This window comes from Cucurbita moschata, unplaced genomic scaffold (assembly GCF_002738365.1).
Source record: "Cucurbita moschata cultivar Rifu unplaced genomic scaffold, Cmos_1.0 Cmo_Scf00026, whole genome shotgun sequence".
NCBI lineage: Eukaryota > Viridiplantae > Streptophyta > Magnoliopsida > Cucurbitales > Cucurbitaceae > Cucurbita > Cucurbita moschata.
The window spans coordinates 1,690,265-1,714,500 of NW_019268542.1; the positions used below are offsets into that span (position 1 = coordinate 1,690,265).

At 35.4% G+C, this 24,236-nt stretch overlaps 2 non-coding genes across 2 annotated transcripts; both read left to right on the forward strand.

The window, feature by feature from the left end:
- The first annotated feature begins 15,912 nt into the window (after positions 1-15,912).
- Positions 15,913-15,995, forward strand: TRNAL-UAA. Its single transcript has one exon. It is a non-coding gene; the product is annotated as a tRNA-Leu (tRNA).
- Positions 15,996-16,477: 482 nt separating this feature from the next.
- On the forward strand, positions 16,478-16,548 carry TRNAG-CCC. Its single transcript has one exon. It is a non-coding gene; the product is annotated as a tRNA-Gly (tRNA).
- The last annotated feature ends 7,688 nt before the right edge of the window (positions 16,549-24,236 follow it).

The window sequence follows — 24,236 nt, forward strand, 5'->3', positions numbered from 1 at the left end:
AGATCAACCAAGCCAATGAATTGGCTAACTTTATGGTCCAATTAAAACACACCGTACTTCCCACCGTGCACATTTTGTTGTTATGAAGGTATAAAATAGAAATCATATTTAGTTTTAGATATACTTTAAGATTACCTGTTCAATCGAGCTCAATCTAAACTTCTACTCACAAATTTAAGTAACCTTAATTGTATCAAACAATTAATGTGTAATTTATTACTACAATAAGATTACATGTTCAATAAAGCTCAATCTATACTTCTACTCACAAATTTAAGTAACCTTAATTGTATCAAACTACTAATGTGTAATTTATTAGTAAAACTAAAAAATATACCTACAAAATGTTTGTTCCACTAGCAATAAATCAGTACTAATTGTTTCACTAAAACAATGTAACCATTATCCAAAGCTATCTCCTAATGGAGGAATGCTCAATTATTCTTTGTTGTAAGATTCGGCTATATCAATTTGAACAGCGTTCAGCCACAGCTATAAATATTGAACTCCACTTATTCATGAACAAAGTAAGTTCAATGAAACTATGTATCAAAGATGTTATCGAATGAGGTGTGGAGAAGTGTTTCTTTCAAATATAGTTCCAATTAAGAATGTCAATGAAGAAGAATTGCAAAAGGTTGGAAGGTTTGCAATGGAAGTGTATAACAAGAATGGCGAACGTCGCATTTACTTGCGTGTGGTGAATGGTCTATCTTATACGATCAATAGAGGTAGAATAAGAATTTTTATTATTGTGGTAGAAGCTATAACTGACGATGGCATTCCTTGGTCATATATTGCAAAGGTGGAGTACTATCATCATTTGAAGATGTCCTCAAGGAGTTCAACAAGCATTAGACTACTCTCCGTGCTTACACTAAGCCCCCCCTCTCTATGTATGGAGGTGTTACTGGCTCTTAACTACAAAAATGGGGTAGGCCATAATAAAATAATCACATAGTTCTATATATATATATACTTGCCTTTCTTTTTTCCTTTTTTTTTTCCTCAAATTTTGTCAAACTCAATTATGCATATTAAGGTACTACCAAGCTTCCTTCAGCGTACGGTTCAGTTAGCTCGCTCGACTTTTGCTTGGCTTTGCGACTAAGTAATCAATCCCTCAGCTCGGTAGAGGGAATTTTGCTAAATTTTCATTGTTCCAATCATCTTCAAGTTAAAATTGACCTTGTTTAAGACAATTAAGGTAAATATAAGGTTCAATTTCACGATTTAAGTTAAATTGAGTTAAGAAATTTTAGTTACTAACGAAACAAAATGAACGTTTTAATAGAAAATTACAATTGACAATACTTTGAGAAATTTCAAGGGACAAAAAGCAAACGTACTTGAATATTAGGGAAATGTCGGTTAAAGCCAACCAAGTAGGTGACACTTCTATTGATTTGGTTATAAATTTTATGTTTTATGATGACATGTGGTCGGGGCTTCGCATGTGTCGTATACACATATATTTGGATGATAATGAAATGATGTGTACGATATGATATGTGAATGTTATGTTATACGTGATCAAATGATATGTTTACAATATGATGTGTTAAGATATTATATGCTTGACGACCTACTCGTGATGTGATTTTTGAATGTTATGATATATGATATGATATGATACGTTAGAAGACATAGTTTTAAAATTTTAGTTTAATCGACTTAAAAGTACTTTTTTGACGACCACTTTTATCATTTAATATCATTTCACCAACTGTATTTAACATTTATTAGTTAAATAATTATAAATTCTATCAAAATTAAATTAATGGAGTGCATCTAGAGTAACAGCCCACGAAAAAATTGATGTGTTAGTAGTTTTAATGTTTGTTTGAATTAAGTCGAAAAAAACAGAATTCAAATATGTAACTTTTCGTAGATTTTAACTAATACAATCAACTTAGTTTAAGTGCATAAATTATTTTCAAAAAATAAAAGTTAAAATACTCTACATGTCCATGTCAATAATAAATCTTGAAACTCCACGATAATCTCAAAAAATAACACACAACAATGAGTCTGCTTAACCTCGCTCTCATTTGAATCACAAAGAAGCTATGCATACAAAAATGCTCTTATTTAAAACCTACTCGTAGAAATCTCATCAAATCTTATTTCTTATTCAACCTTATCAAGGTGATGTGTTCTATCTAGGTTGCATACATCTCTACTTATAAACACAATTGACGCTTCCTTAGTAGCACTCTCTAATATACCACGGACCTTAAATAGGTTAGTCGTATTCCTCTATACTTAGTAGACCCTCATTATTCAAGATAAATTCATAATCATATGTTGAAATCTAATGGTCCATACATAGTACTAGCAAGCCCATATGATCATAATCGACTACATTGTTTCAAAGATAAAAAAAAAAATATATATATATATATATAGTAAGGCAAAGGCTAAGGCGCACTAAACATGCAAATATTATTCTAGGTCATACTATAAAATCTAACAAATAAATTATGAGCATACAGGATAATTCAACCACGTGAACATGCTCTCCAAAAAATAAAAATTGGAAATTTTTTTGAATAACATTCATATCATCATGATAGAGTCATTTATACTTTGCCAGGAGTCTCAACTTCAATCAGAGCAATTAGATTCAAAATCAGAGTCGCAGAAGTCCTTAAACGTGGATATCAATTTGAGTAGCGCTCAACCACAACTATAAATATCGAACGCCAACTATTCATGAACAAAGTAAGTTTGTTGAAATTATGTGTCAAAGGTGTTCCAAAATGAGGTGTGGAGAAGTGTTTCCTTATAATCTAGTTCTAATTAAGAATGTCAATGAAGAAGAATTGCAAAAAGTTGGAAGGTTTGTGGTGGAAGTGTATAACAAGAATGGTGAACGTCTCATTTACTTGCATGTGGTGAATGGTTTGTCTTATACAATCAATGGAGGTAGAATAAGAATTTTTATTATTGTGATAGAAGCTATAAATGACGATGGTATTCCTTGGTTATATATTGCAAAGGTAGAGTACTATGTGTTTAACCTATGATGCCCAACTCTTATCAAATATATTTCTCTAGTATTCATACTTATTTTCAATATTCATTTACTTAATTTAAATTTAGTTTAGCTAAATTTAATTTTGATAAAAAAAAACGAGAGAGGTTAAGGGAGAAGACTTAAGATCTTGGGTACATGAGTGTGCATGGATTTGAACTCCATAGCCAGCATTGTAGATATAATATAGAAGTGATTGGCATAATCTACTAATATTTTTATGTTGTTTAATGACTTTTATGAAATAAAGATATTAGAAATATGTGACTAAGTGCACCTAGAAGAATCCCTAAGAAACCTTAATGGGTGACTTCCCATTTGGATGTGCACATCTAGTCATACTAGTACCCTTCCACGATACTGATTGGGGTTCGATTCCCTAGATGTTCATTTTTCAAGCTTATTTGTAGGTCAAATGTCTAATAACTTAGATGAAATAAAGAGTGCACCTAGAAGAATCCCTAATGGGATTGTAGGGAAGAGACTTAGATTTATGAGCTAGATTAACCAAGACATAGAATTGCTAACTTTATGGTACAACTAAAACACACACTACTTCTCACTTGTATGACACAACTAGTGTAGTGCTATCATAGTACCCTCCCACGGTGTTGATCGGGTTCGTTTCCTTAGATGTGCATTTTTCAAGCTTACTTGTTGGTCAATCTTCTAATGACTTAGATGAAATAAATAGATTAGAAATTAGTAGAGAAGTGCACCTAGAAGAAACCCCTAATGGGTGTCTTAATAGTAGTAAAGAGGCGGGTTAGATTGACCAAGCCATAGAATTGGCTAACTTTATGGTTCAACTAAAAGACACAGTACTCCCCTCTAGGATGTGCACATCTAGTGTAGTGGTATCATAGTACCCTCCCACGGTACTAATCGGGGTTCGATTCTCCAGGTCAATCTTCCCCGATGGGTATGTTACTCTCCTGTAATAGTAGTGAAGAGGTAGCCAAAAAGACATAGTACCCTCCGCCATACAATAACTTTATGGTCCAACTAAAAGACATAGTACCCTCCGCCATACAATAACTTTATGGTCCAACTAAAAGACACAGTACTTCCCTTCAAGATGTGCACATTTAGTGTAGTGGTATCATAGTACCCTCCCACGATATTGATTGGGGTTTGATTTCCCGATATGCCTTTTTCAAGCTTACTTGTAGGTCAATCTTCTAATGACTTTTATGAAATAAAGAGATTAGAAATTAGTGTGGTCCAACTCAAAGACACAATACTTTCCTTCAGGATGTGTACATCTAGTATAGTGGTATCATAGTACCCTCCGACGATACTGATCGGAGTTCAATTCCTCGGATGTGCATTTTATGAAATAAAGAGATTAGAAATTAGTGGAAAGTGCACTTAGGAGAAGAGAACTCCTAATGGGGGTGTCTTACTCTCCTATAATAGTAGCGAAGAGGCAGGCTAGATTGACCAAGCCATAAAATTGGCTAAATTTATGGTCCATCTAGTGTAGTGGTATCATAGTACCCTCCCACGGTACTGATTGGGGTTTAATTCTTGGGAAGTGCATTTTTCAAGCTTACTTGTAGGTACAATCTTGTAATGAAATAGAGAGGTTAGAAATTAGTGGAAAAGTGCACCTAGAAGAACTCGTAATGGGTGTCTTACTCTCCTCTAATAGTAGTGAAGAGGCGGGCTAGTTAGTTTGTTTTTCAAACTTACTTGTAGGTCAATCTTGTAATGAAATAGAGAGGTCAGAAATTAGTGGAAAAGTGCACCTAGAAGAACCCGTAATGGATGTCTTACTCTCCTCTAATAGTAGTGAAGAGGCGGGCTAGTTTGACCCTGAAATAGAGAGGTCAGAAATTAGTGGAAAAGTGCACCTAGAAGAACCCGTAATGGGTGTCTTACTCTCCTCTAATAGTAGTGAAGAGGTGGGCTAGTTTGGCCAAGCCATAGAATTGGCTAACTTTATAGTCTAACTAAAAGACACGTAGATGTGCACATCTAGTGTAGTGGCTAACTTTATAGTCTGTCTAAAAGACAGATGTGCACATAGTTTGACCAAGCCATAGAATTGGCTAACTTTATAGTCTAACTAAAAGACACATAGATGTGCACATCTAGTGTAGTGGTATCATAGATAGCCCTGATCGCTACATATGACTAACTTTATAGTTTAACTAAAAGACACAGATGTGCACATCTAGTGTAGCCTAACTAAAAGATACAGATGTGCAGATCTAGTGTAGTGGTATCATAGATAGCCCTAATCGCTACATCTTTGTAATACTAATGAAGAAGGCTAAGACTTAGACTTATAGCCCTAATGGCTATATCTACGTAATAATAGTGAAGAAGCCCGGATGGCTAGATATGGCTAGATCTCCGTAACAATAGTGAAGACGCCCTGATGGCTAGATCTCCATAATAATAGTGAGGCTAGATCTCCGTAATAATAGTGAGGACGCCTTGATGGCTAGATCTCCATAATAATAGTGAAGAAGCCCTGATGGCTAGATCTCACTAATAAAAGTGAAGAATGCTTAGACTTGAAGAAGAATGCTTAGACTTATAGCTCTGATGACTAGATCTCACTAATAATAGTGAAGAATGCTTAGACTTGTAGCCCTGATGGCTAGATCTCACTAATAATAGCCATGATGGCTAGATCTCACTAACAAGTGTGAAGAATGATTGGACTTATAGCCGCTCGGTCACACTACTTCCCACCTGGATGTTCACATTTATGGGCCTGAATTGGCTTGGCTTACTTTATGGTCCAACTAAAACATACAATACTTTATGGTCAACCTAAAACACACAGTACTTCCCTCCTACATGTGCACATTAGTGTAGTGATATCATAGTACCCTCCGCTAGTACTGAAATATGTTTATGTTCACTTTATCATAATTTTACTTAAATCTGCCATCTTAATAAATTTCTACTTGAATATTCGCTAGCAAGTTTTACATGTGAATCTTGCAAGATTTACCTCTCTAATAGTCGAGCAACCTTCTCCCTTGCGAACTACTAAAATACTATGTAGACTCTTATCAATTGAAGTAGGTTCACTATTAAATAGTAGTTTGTAGACCCTCTAACAGATCCCCTAATGTCATTGCATAACATATATATCTAGGGTAAAAAGACAAGAGTCAACAACAGTACATCTTCTAGTACCTCTACTACAACACAAAATTTGTCAAATTTATCAACTTCATTATCACCAAACAACAACTCTTTTCTTGAAGAATCTTCGGTTGATACACCACCAAGGAAGTATAAATCTTTAGTTGTCATATATGCATCATGTCAATGTTCTCTTACTCTTTTAAACTTTATAAGTTATGAGGAAGCAACTGAAAATAGAATTCAGAACGCAAAACACTAGCCTCTCGTTTTGGACTCTTATTGTAATTTTGATGATTTTGAAACATATTATTAGTAAAGATACAAAAAAAGAAAAAATAGAAAAAATAGAAATCACTGTTGAACCATTTTTGGGATATTGTTCATCATGTTACAAAACTTTGATATGATTTTAAGGACTCTAAGAGACTCTTGAAGCGTATCAAATACTCTTTGACTTACTTTAAGAGAATAAATTATTTTTAAAAAATAAAGGTTAAAATAATCTTAACATGTTATTATGATGGTATGAACCCTCATCAAAACTAATATATTTCTAAGAAAGCAAATTTAGTATTTATATTTATTTTCAATGTTTATTTAATTAATTTAAATTTTAGTTTAAATTAATGAAGAAAATTAGTTGGTTTGCCCAAGAGGTTAAGGGAAAGACTTGAGATCTTCTACACATAAGTGTGCATGGGTTTAAACCCGGTAGCCAGCAGGAGACTGCCTTAATTCAAAAACTATTGATTCTTTTATTTAATTTTAGGGCAATATCTTTAGTTTTTAATTTATAACAAGCTAATGAAAAGTGAAAAGTCAACGGCGCACAATTAGTGTAGTGGTATCATAGTACCCTCCCATAATACTAACTGGGGTTTAATTCTCTACATGTGCGTTTTTCAAACTTACTGGTAGGTCAATTGTCTTAAGTGCACTAAGAAGAACCCCTAATGGATGACTTACCCTCCTATAATAATAATGAAGAGGCTTAGACCTTTATGGGCATAGAATTGGCTAACTTTATTGTTGAACTAAAACACACCGTACTTCCCACTTAGATGTGCACATCTAGTGTAGTGGTATCATATTACCCTCCCATGGTACTAACCGGGGTTTGGTTCCTCGGATGTGCATTTTTCAAGCTTAGTCTTATGGGCTTGATAGGGCTAGATTATCCATGCCAAACTTACTTTATGGGCCCTGCTTGGTACCCTCCCACGGTATTGACCAGGGTTTGATTTCCCGGATGTGCATTTTTCAAGCTTACTTATAGGTCAATCGAGTTATGGGCATAGGGCTAGATCAACCAAGCCAACGAATTGGCTAACTTTACCGTCCAATTAAAACACACCATACTTCCCACCGTGCACATTTTGTTGTTATGAATGTATAAAAAAGGAAATCATATTTAGTTTTAGATATACTTTAAGATTACCTGTTCAACCGAGTTCATTCTAAATTTCTACTCACAAATTTAAGTAACCTTAATTGTATCAAACTATTAATGTGTAATTTATTACTATTTTAAGATTACATGTTCAACCAGTCTCAATCTAAACTTCTACTCACAAATTTAAGTAACTTAATTGTATCAAACTATTAATGTGTAATTTATTACTAAAACTAAAAAATATACCTAACAAATATTTGTTCTACTAGTAATACATCAATATTAATTGTTAGACTAAAACAATGCAACCATTATCCAAACCAATGAATTTGATACAAAGTTATCTCCTAATGGAGGAATGCTCAATTATTCTTTGTTGTAAGATTCGGCTATATCAATTTGAACAGCGTTCAGCCACAGCTAAAAATATTGAACTCCACTTATTCATGAACGAAGTAAGTTCAATGAAACTATGTATCAAAATGTTCCTGAATGAGGTGTGGAGAAGTGTTTCCTTCCTATATAGTTCTAATTAAGAATGTCAATGAAGAAGAACTGCAAAAGGTTGGAAGGTTTGCAGTGGAAGTGTATAAAAGGAATGGCGGACGTCTCATTTACTTGCGTGTAGTGAATGGCCTGTCTTATACGATCAATGGAGGTAGAATAAGAATTTTTATTATTGTGATAGAAGCTATAAATGATGATGGTATTCCTTGGTCATATATTGCAAAGGTGGAGTACTATGTGTTTAACCCTACGATGCCCCAACTATCATCATTTGAAGATGTCCTCAAGGAGTTCAACAAGCATTAGACTACTCTCCGTGTTTACACTAAGCCCCCTCTCTCTCTATGTATGGAGGTGTTACTGTCTCTTAACTATGAAAATGGCATCGGCCATAATAAAATAATCACATAGTTCTATATATATATATATACTTACCTTTTTCTTCCTTTTTTTTTTTTCCCTCAAATTTTGTCAACTCAATTATGCATATTAAGGTACTATCAAGCTTCCTTCAGCTTACGCGGCTCAGTTAGTTTGCTCGACTTTTGCTTGGCTTTGCGACTAAGAAATCAGTCCTTCAGCTCGGTAGAGGGAATTTTGCTCAATTTTCATCGTTCCGACCATCTTCAAGCTAAAATTGCCCTTGCTTAAGATAACTAAGGTAAATATAAGGTTCAATTTCACGATTCAAGTTAAATTATTTTTGTTACTAACGAAACAAGATGAACGTTTTAATAGAAAATTACAATCGACAATACTTTGAGAAATTTCAAGGGACGAAAAGCAAACGTACTTGAATATTAGGGAAAAGTCGGTTAAGACCAACCAAGTAGGTGACACTTCTATGATTTGGTTATAAATTGTATGTTGTATGATGACATGTGGTCGTGGCTTCACATGTGTCGTATACACATATATTTGGATGATAATGAAATGATGTGTACGATATGATATGTGAATGTTATGTTATACGTGATCAAGTGATATGTTTACAATATGATGTGTTAAGATATTATATGCTTGACGACCTGCTAGTGATGTGATTTTTGAATGTTATGATATATGATATGATATGATACATTAGAAGACATGATAAGTTTATGATATGTTAGAAGACATGATAATACATAACTCCGATAAATGCATGGGAAATTATGATAAAATGATATAATATAAAGAAAAATGTTAGAGGGGTTGTTATACATGTAATGAAAGCCACTAATATAATATAAAGCCACGGATACCCCCTTCTTCTTTTATAATGGTACAGACGCGTACACTACGAGGTAAGGAAACAATCATTATATTTATTAGAATGCTACAATGGTTGCTATTCCTAACGGGTTTCCGACATCTACAACTTCTAAGGAATGTCCACCCAACAAAAAAGAGGCCCAATAGGTGTGCGAACCGACTGGTGGGTCCATACTCTCACGTGTTGCCCGTGTGTAGAACAGTAAATACACACCCAATTAAATTGCTTACGATAGCCGTTATAAATTTAATAAAGATAAGTTTGCCGAAGGAAGGAAACTAGTATTTTATTCTATGGTGAATGACTATATTTATAGACAGTACAATGTTTAACCAAAGATAAAAATAAAATTCTAACAGAGACCAGAATATCATGCCAAAACAAAGGATCTGGCCTAAGATCATATTTACGATCTGGTATAAGATCGTATCAATGATCTAATATTAAGAAACTAAAACATAAAAATAGCAACTAAAATGCAGTGTTTAGATCAAACTTTAGGATCTTGACAGACACCAAGCAACACGCGCAGCATCTCAAACAAAACTCGAGTCAAAGGTTTTGTCATGATATCAAACATATGCTCTTTATTTTGACAATGTTGTAACATCACAGTTCCACCTTTACTTAATTCACGGAGGAAGTGGAAACGATCATCAATGTGTTTGCTTTGATCGTGGAAAACTGAATTTTCAGTCAGCTTAATAGTGGAACAATTATCACAGTACACCACTGTAGCTCCAATTGGAATATGATCGAGCTTTTCCAGCATCCTTCTTAACCATATAGTTTGGCAAGACAAGCTGCAGCAGCAATGATTTCATTTCAATTCTATGAAGTGCACAATGGCGGAAAATTTTAGGTTCTTATTCGAAAAAATTGTTGGTTCGTTCTTGAAACTTTGAACTTGTTATCCAAATTGCCCAAAGCAGTGAAGTGGAGAACACCTAACTATACCGCTCAAAAAATTAAAATTTAATATGAATTATAAAGTTACGAAAGTGGATTAAAAATGTAGGCAGAATCTTAATTTTAGAGCTCGAGAATGTGCTATGTTTGTTACAAATTTGCTCAATCAAAGCATACAATTCCATCATAGCACCTACACATCCGTTTTAGAGATAGATTAGGGACAAGGTTGAGCTTCCTACGATGTTCTTTGTGAGTTGTAGCTTTTAGGTTACCATTTATCTTGAAATTTGATAAAATCAAGGCTCTCTCAAATTTTCAAGGTTAAAGAAACTATCTTTGCTATTCTTTAGAATTGTTTTTTCAATTATCCAACTATAAAGCTTATTTTTCTATTTTAATTTTTTTAATTTTTTTTATTAGTTTTTTTTTATTAGTTTTTTTTCTTCTCCACACGATTAAAAATTTAAAAATATTCTTTTTATTCGCTTAAATATTTGAGTGTTTCAACTTCATATACTATATTGCCTTGTCCTAATCCTTGACGCCTTCTCATTTATACTCTAATCAATTGGGATCTCAAGAACATGTGGTTCCAACTCTCTTATGATGTGGAAGATTGACAACTCTAAACTATATAAGGCATCTGTCGTGTCTTCAAAAGGATCACTTGATAGCTAATCACGTTGGCTTTGTTAGATAAAACATGAGTTTTTCAGTTTTTCTTTATTTAGATTCACATGATTTCCGAATACCTACGTTTGACCATCTGACAAACACGTCCAATGGATCACCAAAATTTTAGACGGCAATTTTGTAGGGAGTGGCACAGATTTAGTTGGCCACTCTCCACCAATTTTTAGGATCATTTATATTTAAATAGGAAATCTGTTCAAAATATCAAATAACCTGATTTCGAGAGCAGACAAAATTTCAGCCATTCTCTCTCTTTGTTATTTTACGCATTTTATTTTTCTTCCAACCACCTCCCGTCGACGATTTCCTCTCACCGAAAAGAAAAGGATTTCCCTAGCCGATTATTGAAATCCAACAAGTGGTATCAGAGCCTAGTTGAAGCCATCAGTGTATATCATTGCGGAGGAGCCAACCTATCAACAATCAAGTTGAATAGCTCAAGTGGTTAGAGCGTTGACCTAACAACACACAGGTTTAAGGTTCGAGTAGAAAAAAATAGGCTTGCTCACTCCTCCACATTAGCTAAAAACGCTTGTGAGAGACTCTTGAAAGAAAATCCCCTTGCTCAACCTCTTTATTTATTTAATATATCTCATATATTAAATATTAATTTGACATTTCAAATTAATATTATTTTTAAATGTCAATTTGAACACTTCAAATTTTCTTTCAAATAAGTTGAACCTTTAAGCTTACTATGAGCTAGGGGGCTAACTACGGAACTTTAAGAACCTATCGATTGTAATCTCCAATAATACAAAATTAATTAATTAAACTATTTATTTAACCAATCTCTATTCATTAACTATAGGTCACTCCACTGTAGACCTAGAGTTGCACTCTTATGCACTGTAGGACAAGTTATGTCCATTGATATAACCATTTCAAGCAAGTCGATTCTTCACGGGTTGTTCATAATTACAGCTGGGTCAAAAGTGCGTTTTACCCCTGTAATTACATCTTTCACCTTAAGTACCACTGATTATCTAATGAACAATTTGTTTATGATCCAATCATAAACCAAGTCCCTCTCGAGCCAATGAGAGGGTGGGACCCCATTGTTCAAGTCCCGAAATTAGTACTTAAGAGAACAACTCACCTACTTTCCTTATATGCAAAGGAGTGAATTCCATCTCATGATATTATGTTCCCAACTCCCTATTTGGTGAAGTCCCCAAAATGGTAGGCATATTGAATCGACTAAAAGAGTCATTCTCACCCATGTAAATGAAAGGACAAGCCCTCATAGCAGGAGCTCATAACTCACTCAGAATTAAGATCGAGTTGCATTTGATCATCATGTGAAATATTAATCTTCTCAATTAATGGATTTATAAAGAGAGATTAAATATTTCTTAGTCTAGTCTTATACAAACTCATTGTATAGATACCCCCATTTACATGTCTCTACATGAATGATTTGGATCAAATCATTTGTAACGATTACAAAGTGGGTCGTACTAACAGTGTTACCAGGATAAGGCATCCAACCTTATCCATGTACTATAGACTCTTTAGGTTATTACTTGAACATGATGCTCTTGTATGTCAAACACATGCTGTTCAAGTACATTAATAACCTTGGATTTTCATACCATGGATAACCATTAATGTAACGACCCGAAAAGAAAAAAAAAGAGAAAAAGAAAGAAAAAAAAAATAATAATAATAATAAAAAAGTAAATTATGGACTCTCTCTCTCCACCTTCCCCAAATATCTCCCCAACCCCTCCTCCAACCGAAGAAAAAAAAAACGGCAGATCTTGGGAAGAGAAAAATCTGAGGAAAAAAGAAAGGAAAGATCACAGATTTTGTGAGAGAAGAATTGGAGACGGCCTTCACTTCAAGCAGATTTAATACGAATGGAAAGAGATAGAAAAGTTATCGGTAGGTTAGATCTCCTTTTCTTTTGTCTTTTTTGATAGAGATAGAAAAGTTATCTTAGATCTCTTTTTCAATTATTTAGATTTTTGGATATGTGATAGAAAATCAAAATTGATAGAAAATGGCTTTGTCAATTTCATCTCATCATATCTAGGAAAGAGAAGAAAACAGATTAGATTGAAAATTGTTAATAATAGTAGTTTTAGGAAAGAGGAGAAAACGTAATAGATTGAAAAAGGGAAGAGAAGAAAACAGAATAGATTCAAAATGTCTTCTGTTAATGATAATAGTTTTTAGGAAAGAGAAGAAAAAAAAATATTGAAAATGGTTTCTGTTAATTGATAGTCATACGGTGGAGGAGGAGAAAACAGAATTGGAGAAGAAAACAGAATTGATTGAATATTGTTTTATAATTGTATAGTCATTTATATGAAAAAAAAAAGAAGAAAAAGAAAGAGAGAATAGAAATAAAGTGGTACAACATGGAGAAGAAAATGGAAGATGTGAGAAATTATTAATATAATATTATAACAAACCATAGTTGGATTGAATGATTGAAGCAGCATGAAATAATATTGACAGCATGAAATAATATTGACATATTTTCAATTTAAGTTTTACTACCCAACCAAAATTTAGAAACAATGAAAACGTGGATTTTGATTTTTACTGAGACCGGTTTAGAGCTATATTTCACATTGTTAGTTGGATTATTAATTAAAATGTGAAATACTAACGAAAGGTGACGAACGGTTCGATATGAAGCGAACTCTAGCAACCTTTGGAGCAGCTCTCAAGGAACGGGAGCTTACGTTAATTAAATTAGGGAATCTTCGGCTAAGGCCAACTAGGTAAGTGGCCTTACTATAGGATAGGCTAAAAATTGTATGAGTTACGATGTTGTAAGAACTATGTCGTACGATGTGGTATATGAGTTATGATGATGTATGACTTATGATGATGTGTGGGTTATGATACCTGATGATGTGCTCAGTATATATATATTTTGATGAATGTCGTACTTGATATGTTTGATGCACTTTGTGGCAATATGATGAGTATGATGATTGCGTGACGTTTACCTTAATATGATGATGTTTTCCATATTGAGCATGCTATATGATGATGAGTGCCATATTGCATCATGTCGTTAGATCGACATACGACACAACCCTAAGAGCGTGAAAATGATATTAATATAAATATCCACGAGTATGTGTTACCTAGCGTAACAAAGAGATGAGACTAGAGGGTTGTATCAGAAGAGACATTATGATGGATTTAGAGGGACCTCATGCATATTGTATGTTCATAAGCATAGGGCTACTTCCCCTAGAGATGATGAGTGCGGATGCGCACTGTATGATGAGCGCGTATGCGCATAGGTGCGAAAGCACACAGATGAGGGTGTTCATGAGGTGCATGACACTATGGGGTTCCGTTGACCTCTGGACGTCGCTACAGGGTCCAGGGAGTGTACAAGCGCCCTGGGGATTCACACTCGCACGTGTGAGTCGTGTGTAGGGAAGTACTACACATCCAATTTGTTCGAGACTGGAGGCCACCCCTAAGATGATTAAAGATAAGTCCCTAAATCATGATTGCATGTGTTTGCATTTGCATGGCTCCCTATAGTGGGGCCACTTACTGAGTATTCTTTGAAATACTCAGGCCGTGTGCCACATCATTTTTCAGGTAAAGGTAAGGCGCACTTGTACGGAGGATGGCGGCATCGCGAGCAGAGACTGTGGCACGTGCATAGGGTAGACTCATATTTAAATTTCTAGTCTTAAGTTAGAATAGGTTGTTTTGTATTTCATTGTTTTAAATTATTTTGTATTTGTTTTTGTTTTCTCTAAATTTTAGTATTTCATATTTAAACACGTAAGACCATGGCTGTGTTTTCTAGAGAAGAAGTTGTTTTAAACGTTTTTTGAAATTTTCGTTATCAATTATGTTCATGTAAGAGTTATATTTCCGCATTATAGATGAGCATGAGACGTTACTAGCGACTCTGAGTATGTGGAAATTTAGGGTCATTACAATTAAATTATAAATAAAATAATAAAAAATATTGTTATAAACTAAATAATTAATTACGAGGCTTTAGGGCATAAATCCCAACATCATAGACTCTCCCACGGTACTAATCATGGTTCAATTCTTTGAATGTGCATTTTTTTTAAGCTTTCTTGTAGATCAATTGTCTAATTTCTTAGATGCAATCAAGAGATAATAGTAGTGAAGAGGCTTAGAATTATGGGCCTTATAGGGCTAGATTGACCGAGCCATAGAATTGGCTAACTTGATGGTCAAACTAAAACACAGTTCCCACTAGGAAGTGCAATGTAGTGTAGTGGTATCATAGTACCTTCCCATGGTACTGACCAGGTTTCGATTCCCTGGATGTACATTTTCATGATTTCTCGTAGATTATAGTCTAACTAAAACACATAGTAGCCTTAGAATCGGCTAACTTTATGGGTATTGACTGGGGTTCGATCTTGTAGGTCAATCATCTAATAGTAGTGAAGTTATAGGGCTAGATTAACCATGCCAACCTTACTTTATAGTCCAACTAAAACATATGATCATACGATCTAGTGTGTAGTGGGTACGCTCCAACGATACTGGGGTTCGATAAACAAAGTTTGTTTCCTAAATGAGGTGTGAAGAAGTGTTTCCTTCAAATCTAGTTCCAATTAACTCAATGAGTGTCCTTCAAATCTAGTTCCAATTAACTCAATGAGTGTCCTTCAAATCTAGTTCCAATTAAGTCAATGAAGAAGAATTGCAAAAAGTCGGAAGGTTTGCAATGGAAGTGTATAACAAGAATGGTGAACGTCTCATTGACTTGCGTGTGGTGAATGGTTTGTCTTATACAATCAATGAAGGTAGAATAATAATTTTTATTATTGTGAAAGAAGCTATAAATAACGATTGTATTCCTTGGTCATATAATGCAAAGGTAGAGTACTATGTGTTTAACCCTATCATCCAACTCTTATTATTTTCTAATATATTTCTCAAAAGCAAATTTATTATTCATACTTATTTTCAATATTTAATTAATTAATTTAAATTTAGTTTAGCTAAATTTAATTTTGGTAAACAAAATTAGCTGGTTTGCCCGAGAGGTTAAGGGGGAAGACTTAAGATCTTCTGCACACAAGTGCGCATGGGTTCGAACCCCATAGCCAGCATTATAGATATACAAGTGATCGATATCATCTACTAACATTTTTATGTTGTCTAATGACTTTTATGAAATAAAGAGATTAGAAATAAATGGCTATAAGTGCACCTAGAAGGGACAATAGTGAAGAGACTTAGATTTATGGGCTACAATAGTGAAGAGACTTAAAGTGCACCTAGAAGGGACAATAGTGAAGAGACTTAGATTTATGGGCTACAATAGTGAAGAGACTTAGATTGCACACAACTAGTGTAGTGTTGTCATAGCACCCTCCCATGGTGTTGATTGGGGTTCGATTCCCTAGATGTGCATTTTTCAAGCTCACTTGTTGGTCAATCTTTTAATGACTTAGATGAAATAAAGAAATTAGAAATCACTAGAAAAGTGCACCTACAAGAAATCCCTAGTGGGTGTCTTACCTGTGTAATAGTAGTAAAGAGGCATGCTACATTAACCAAGCCATAGAACTGGCTAAAACTTTATGGTCGTGCACATTTAGTGTAGTGGTATCATAGTACCCTCCCACGGTACTGACCGGGGTTCGATTCCCTGAATGTGCATTTTTCAAGCGTGGTATCATAGTACCCTCCCACGGTACTGACCGGGGTTCGATTCCCTGAATGTGCATTTTTCAAGCTTACCTTGTAGGTCAATCTTCCTCGATGGGTATCATACTCTCCTGTAATGGTAGGACTTTGTAGGTCAATCTTCAAATGACTTTTATGAAATAAAGAGATTAGAAATTAGTGAAAAAGTGCACCTACAGAACCCCTAATGGTGGGTGTCTCCTAGTGAAGAGGCAGGCTAGATTGATCAAGCCATAGAATTTGTTAACTTTATGGTCCAACTCTCTCCTAGTGAAGAGGCGGGCGAGATTGACCAAGCAGGCAGGCTAGATTGATCAAGCCATAGAATTTGTTAACTTTATGGTCCAACTCTCTCCTAGTGAAGAGGCGGGCGAGATTGACCAAGCCATAGAATTAGTTAACTTTATGGTCCAACTCAAAGACAGAGTACTTCCCTCCAGGATGTGCACATCTAGTGTAGTGGTATCATAGTACCCTCCCACGGTACTGGGGTTAAATTTCTCGAATGTGCATCTTTCAAGCTTACTTACTTGTAGGTCATTCTTCTAATAACTTTTATGAAATAAAGAGATTAGAAATGAGTGGAAAGTGCACCTAGGAGAAGAGAACCCCTAATGGTAGTGTCTTACTCTCTTATAACAGCAGTGAAGAGGCAGGCAAGATTGACCAAGTCAAAATTGGCTAACTTTATGGTCCAACTCAAAGACCTCCAGGATGTGCACATCTAATGTAGTGGTATCATGTACCCTCCCACGGTACTAAGCATTTTATGGTCCAACTAAAAGGCACAGTACTTCTCCAGGATGTGCACATCTAGTGTAATGGTATCATAGTACCATTTTTCAAGCTTACTGGTAGGTAGTTCTTCTAATGACTTAGATGAAATAAAGAATTAGAAATTAGTGGAAAAGTGAACCTTGAAGAATCCCTAGTGAAGAGGCGGGCTAGATTGACCAAGCCATAAAATTGGCAAAATTTATGGTCCAACTCAAAAGACATAATACTTTCCTCTAGGATGTGCACATCTAGTGTAGTGGTATCATAGTACCCTCCCACGGTACTGACCGGGGTTCGATTTTTGGGATGTGCATTTTTAAGGCTTACTTGTAGGTCAATCTTGTAATGAAAAAGAGAGGTTAGAAATTATTGGAAAAGTGCACCTAGAAGAACCCGTAATGGGTGTCTTACTCTCCTCTAATAGTAGTGAAGAGGCACTAAAAGACACAGATGTGCACATCATCTAGTGTAGTGGTATCATAGTACCCTTCCAAAAACCCCGGAGAAGGACCCTAATTTTATGGTCCTACTAAAAGACACAGATGTGCACATCTAGTGTAGTGGTATCATAGTACCCTTCCAAGAACCCAGGACGAGTGAAGGCTTAGACTTATAGCCCTGATGGCTAGATCTCCGTAGTAATAGTGAAGAAGGCTTAGACTTAGACTTATAGCTCTGATGGCTAGATCTCCGTAACAATAGTGAAGAAGGCTAAGATTTAGACTTATAGCCCTGATACTAGATCTTCGTACTAATGGTGAAGAAGGCTAAGACTTAGACTTATAGCTCTGATGGCTAGATCTCCGTAATAATAGTGAAGAAGCCCTGATGGCTAGATCTCACTAATAATAGTGAAGAAGGCTTAGACTTATAGTCTTGATGGCTAGATCTCCGTAAGAATAGTGGAGAAGGCTAAGACTTAGACTTATAGCTCTGATGGCTAGGTCTCCGTAATAATAGTTTAGAAGCCCTGATGGCTACTCACTAATAACAGTGAAGAAGGCTTAGACTTATAGCCCTGATGGCTAGATCTCCGTAATAATAGTGAAGAAGGCTTCGACACACTACTTCCCACCTGGATGTTCACATCTATGGGCCTGAATTGGCTTGACTTACTTTATGGTCCAACTAAAACAAAGGCTTAGACACACTACTTCCCACTTGGATGTTCACATCTATGGGCGTGAATTGGCTTACTTTATGGTCCAACCTGGATGTTTCAAATCTATGGGCGTGAATTGGCTTCGCTTACTTTATGGTCCAACTAAAACAAAGACTTAGACATACTACTTCCCACTTGGATGTTCACATCTATGGGCGTGAATTGTTTTGCCTTACTTTATGGTCCAACTAAAACATACAGTACTTTATGGTCCCTACGCCAGTACATGTGCACATTAGTGTAGTGATATCATAGTACTTCCCTAAAACATAGTACTTCCCTCCTACATGTGCACATTAGTGCAGTGATATCAGTACTGAACTATGTTTATGTTCAATTTATCCTAATTTTACTTAAATTTGCCATCTTAATAAATTTCTACTTGAATATTCGCTAGCAAGTTTTACATGTGAATCTAGCAAGATTTACCTCTCTTATAGTCTCAATATAATAGAGAGAAACCTTCTTCCTTGCAAACTACTAAAATACTATGTAGACTCTTGTCAAACGAGGTAGGTTCCCTAATAAATAATAGTTTGTACACCCTCTAACAGATCCCCTAATGGCACTGCATAACATATATCTCTAGGGTAAAAAGACAAGAGTCAACTCTAGTACATCTTCTAGTACCTCTACTACAACACAAAATTTGTCAAATTTATCAACTTCACTATCACCAAACAGCAACGCTTCTCTTGAAGAATCTTCGGTTGAGACACCACTAAGGAAGTATAAATCTTTAGTTGTTATATATGCATCATTTCAATGTGCTCTTATTCTTTTAAACTTTATAAGTTATGAGGAAGCAACTGAAAATAGAATTCAGAACGCAAAACACTAGCCTTTCGTTTTGGACTCTTATTGTAAATTTGATGATTTTGAAACATATGATAAGTAAAGATTGAAAAAAAAAAAATCACCGTCGAACCATTTTTGGTATATTGTTCATCATGTTACAGAACTTTGATATGATTTTAAGTACTTCCAGAAACCTCTTGAAGCATATCAAATACTCTTTGAGTTACTTTAAGAGAATAAATTATTTTTTTTTAAAAAAAGTTAAAATAATCCTAACATATTAGGATTTAGAAAATTTGTGTATAACACAAAAATTATGATTCTATGAACCCTCATCAAAACAAATATATTTCTAGGAAAGCAAATTTAGTATTTATACTTATTTCCAATATTTATTTAATTAATTTAAATTTAGTTTAGCTAAATTTAATTCTGATGAAGAAAATTAGTTGGTTTGCCCCAGAAGTTGAGGGGAAGACCTAAGATCTTTTGAACATAGGTGTGCATGGGTTCGAACCCCATAGCCAGCATTTGAATAAAATTAGTCTTAAAGAGTAAGTTTTGCACATAGGTGTGCAATCGTCTTAAGTGCACTAAGAAGAACTCCTAATGGGTGACTTGGCTAACTTTATTGCACACCGTACTTCCCACTTCATGTGCACATTTAGTGTAGTGGTATCATATTACTCTCCCATGGTACTAACCGGGGTTTCATTCTCAGATGTGCATTTTTCAAACTTAGTCTTATGGGCATGATAGGGCTAGATTATCCATGCCAAACTTACTTTATGGATTCTACTTGGTACTCAACCATGGTATTGACCGGGGTTTGATTTCCCGGATGTACCTTTTTCAAGCTTACTTATATGACAATCGAGTTATGGGCCTAGCGCTAGATCAACCAAGCCAACGAATTGGCTAACTTTATGGTCCAATTAAAACACAACGTACTTCCCACCATGCACATTTTGTTGTTATGAATGTATAAAAAGGAAATCATATTTAGTTTTAGATATAATTTAAGAGTACCTGTTCAACCAAGCTCAATCTAAACTTCTACTCACAAATTTAAGTAACCTTAATTGTATCAAACAATTAATGTGTAATTTATTAGTACAATAAGATTACATGTTCAACCAAGCTCAATCTATACTTCTACTCACAAATTTAAGTAACCTTAATTGTATCAAACAATTAATGTGTAATTTATTAGTACAATAAGATTACATGTTCAACCAAGCTCAATCTATACTTCTACTCACAAATTTAAGTAACCTTAATTGTATCAAACTATTAATGTGTAATTTATTAGTAAAACTAAAAAATATACCTACAAAATGTTTGTTCCACTAGTAATAAATCAAATATTAATTGTTTGACTAAAACAATGCAACCATTATCCAAAGCTATCTTCTAATGGAGGAATGCTCAATTATTGTTTGTTGTAAGATTCGGCTATATCAATTTGAACCGCGTTCAGCGACAGCTATAAATATTGAACTCCACTTATTCATGAACAAAATAAGTTAATGAAACTATGTATCAAAGATGTTATCGAATGAGGTGTGGAGAAGTGTTTCCTTCAAATATAGTTCCAATTAAGAATGTCAATGAAGAAGAATTGCAAAAGGTTGGAAGGTTTGAAATGGAAGTGTATAACAAGAATGGTGAATGTCTCATTTACTTGCGTGTGGTGAATGGTCTGTCTTATACGTTCAATGGAGGTAGAATAAGAATTTTTATTATTGTGGTAGAAGCTATAACTGACGATGGCATTCCTTGGTCATATATTGCAAAGGTGGAGTACTATCATCATTTGAAGATGTCCTCAAGGAGTTCAACAAGCATTAGACTACTCTCCGTGCTTACACTAAGCCCCCTCTCTCTATGTATGGAGGTGTTACTGTCTCTTAACTATAAAAATGGCATAGGCCACAATAAAATAATGACATAGTTCTATAATGACATAGTTTTTTTTACCTTTTTATTTTTCCTCAAATTTTGTCAAACTCAATTATGCATATTAAGATACTACCAAGCTTCCTTCAGCGTATGCAGTTCAGTTAGCTCGCTCGACTTTTTCTTGGCTTTGCGACTAAGAAATCAATCCCTCAGCTCGGTAGAGGGAATTTTGTTCAATTTTCATCGTTCTGATCATCTTCAAGCTAAAATTGACCTTGTTTAAGACAATTAAGGTAAATATAAGGTTCAATTTCACGATTTAAGTTAAATTGAGTTAAGGAATTTTACTTACTAACGAAACAAAATGAACGTTTTAATAGAAAATTACAATCGACAATACTTTGAGAAATTTCAAGGGACGAAAAGCAAACGTACTTGAATATTAGGGAAATGTCGGTTAAAGCCAACCAAGTAGGTGACACTTCTATTGATTTGGTTATAAATTGTATGTTGTATGATGACATGTGGTCGTGGCTTCGCATGTGCCGTATGCACATATATTTGGATGATAATGAAATGATGTGTACGATATGATATGTGATTTTTATGTTATACGTGATCAAATGATATGTTTACAATATGATGTGTTAAGATATTCTATGCTTGACGACCTGCTCGTGATGTGATTTTTGAATGTTATGATATATGATATGATATGATACGTTAGAAGACATGATAAGTTTATGATATGTTAGAAGACATGATAATGCATAACTCCGATAAATGCATGGAAAATTATGATAAAATGATATATTATAAAGAAAAATGTTAGAGGGGTTGTTATACATGTAATGAAAGCCACGAATATAATATAAAGTCACGGATACCCCTTCTTCTTTTATGATGGTACAGACGCGTACACTACGAGGCACGGAAACAATCATTATATTTATTAGAATGCTACAATGGTTGCTATTCCTAACGAGTGTCCGACATCAACAACTCATAAGGAATGCTCACCCAACAAGAAAAACGCCCAAGAGGTGTGCAAACCGAATGGTGGGTCCATACTCACTTGTGTTGACCGTGTGCAGAACAATAAATACACACCCAGTTAAATTGCTTAGGATAGCGATGATAAATTTAATGAAGATAGGTTTGCAAAAGGAAGGAAACTAGTACTTTATTTACTGAAGAATGAGTATATTTATAGCCAGTACAATGTGTAACAAAAGATAAAAATAAAATTCTAACAGAAACTAGAATATCATGCCAAAACAAAGAATATATCTACGACTGATATCAGCATAAATCTTATTAGTGATCTAATATTAAGAAACTAAAGCATAAAAATAGCTATCTGATATGGGCATAAAATTGTATCAGTGATCTAATATTAAGAAACTAAAACATAAAAATAGCAACTAAAATGCAGTGTTTAGATCAAACTTCACGATCTTGACAGACACCAAGCAACACGCATAGCATCTCAAACACAACTCGAGTCAAAGGTTTTGTTATGGTATCAAACACTTGCTCTTTAGTATGACAATGTTGTGACATCACAGTTCCACCTTTACTTAAATCACAGAGGAAGTAGAAACGATCATTAATGTGTTTGCTTCGATCGTGGAAAACTGGATTTTCGGTTAGCTTAATAACGGAACTATTATCACAGTACACCATTGTAGCTCCAATTGAGATATGATCGAGCTTTTCCAGCATCCTTCTCAACCATATGGTTTCGCAAGCACAAGCTGCAGTAGCAATGATTGCATAAGCTGCAGCAGCAATCATTGCACAAGCTACAGCAGCAATGATTTCAGCTTAAGTAGTGGACAGTGTGACTACCGGTTGCTTCTATGAGGACCATGAAACAGCTCCTAAACTTAGCAAAAAAGAATAATCTGACACGCACTCATCTCGGACCTTTTCTCTATTGACACGCTCTCGTCCAGCATATGATACAACTTAAAAGCAAAATTCACTACTAGTGATTCATCTCCGTTGCACCCGAGTGACTCGCACGTCAGCTCCTCCAGTTCCTGTGTAACGACCCGGAAAAGAAAGAAAGAAAGAAAAAATGTGTATATATATATATATATACACATATATATATAATAAATAAATAAATAAAAAAAGGAAAACGAGAAAACTAGAAAAAAAAACAAAAACAAAAACTCAGTCGCTGGAAAACCCGCGAGTTTTCCGGCGACCGCTGAGTTTTGCAGAACCCACGCGATACGACGACCACAACACGCCCAGCCCTCAGCCCACGACACCAGCACCATCAGGATACCTGCAAAGAGAGAAAAGACAGAAACTACGAGAAAGAGAGATTTCGGAAAAAAAAAAATTGGCGAGCGTCCAGTTTCTCCGACGAACCCTCAAACCACCCTCAAACTGACACCAAACGACCTGTTACCACCATGAGAACGGTCCCTAGCGAAAGCACGTTAACTCAAGGTGCGTTCTGCGTTTCTTCATAAACGCCGTCGTCGGTAACCGAGGTCGGAAAATTGGATTTTTCCTAATCGTCATAGATCTGTGATTTTAGGAACCTTTAGGCCGCAAGACTTCCAGAAAAGAAAGAAGGACGACAAATAAAGAAGAAGAGAAAGAGAGAGGACCGAAATCGGCAACGGAAACGTAGCGGGAAGGAGAGAGAGAAAGCTCGCCGGAAAATCGGCCGAAGTCGGGTAAGGAAGATGAGACCCACGGATCCGGGTCAACCCGAACCCAGAATCTGAGAGGGTCAGCCCATTCTTTCCTCGACCTCTGCCTTCGGCCCAGCCCAACTACTGCGGCCCAAACCTCAGACCAGCCCAGAAGTTACGGTTCAATTGAACCAACCTGAGACCAGACCCACGGTCCAAGCGAGCCGGCCTGCAATCCAAAAAAAAAAAAAAACTTTCGGCCTAGCCTAATAAGCGGAGGCCCAACTGTAGTCTTGGCCCCGTAGCCTCTGTAGCCCGCGACCCAGACCATGACCCGAACCGGACTGCGACCCGCGCTTCGACCC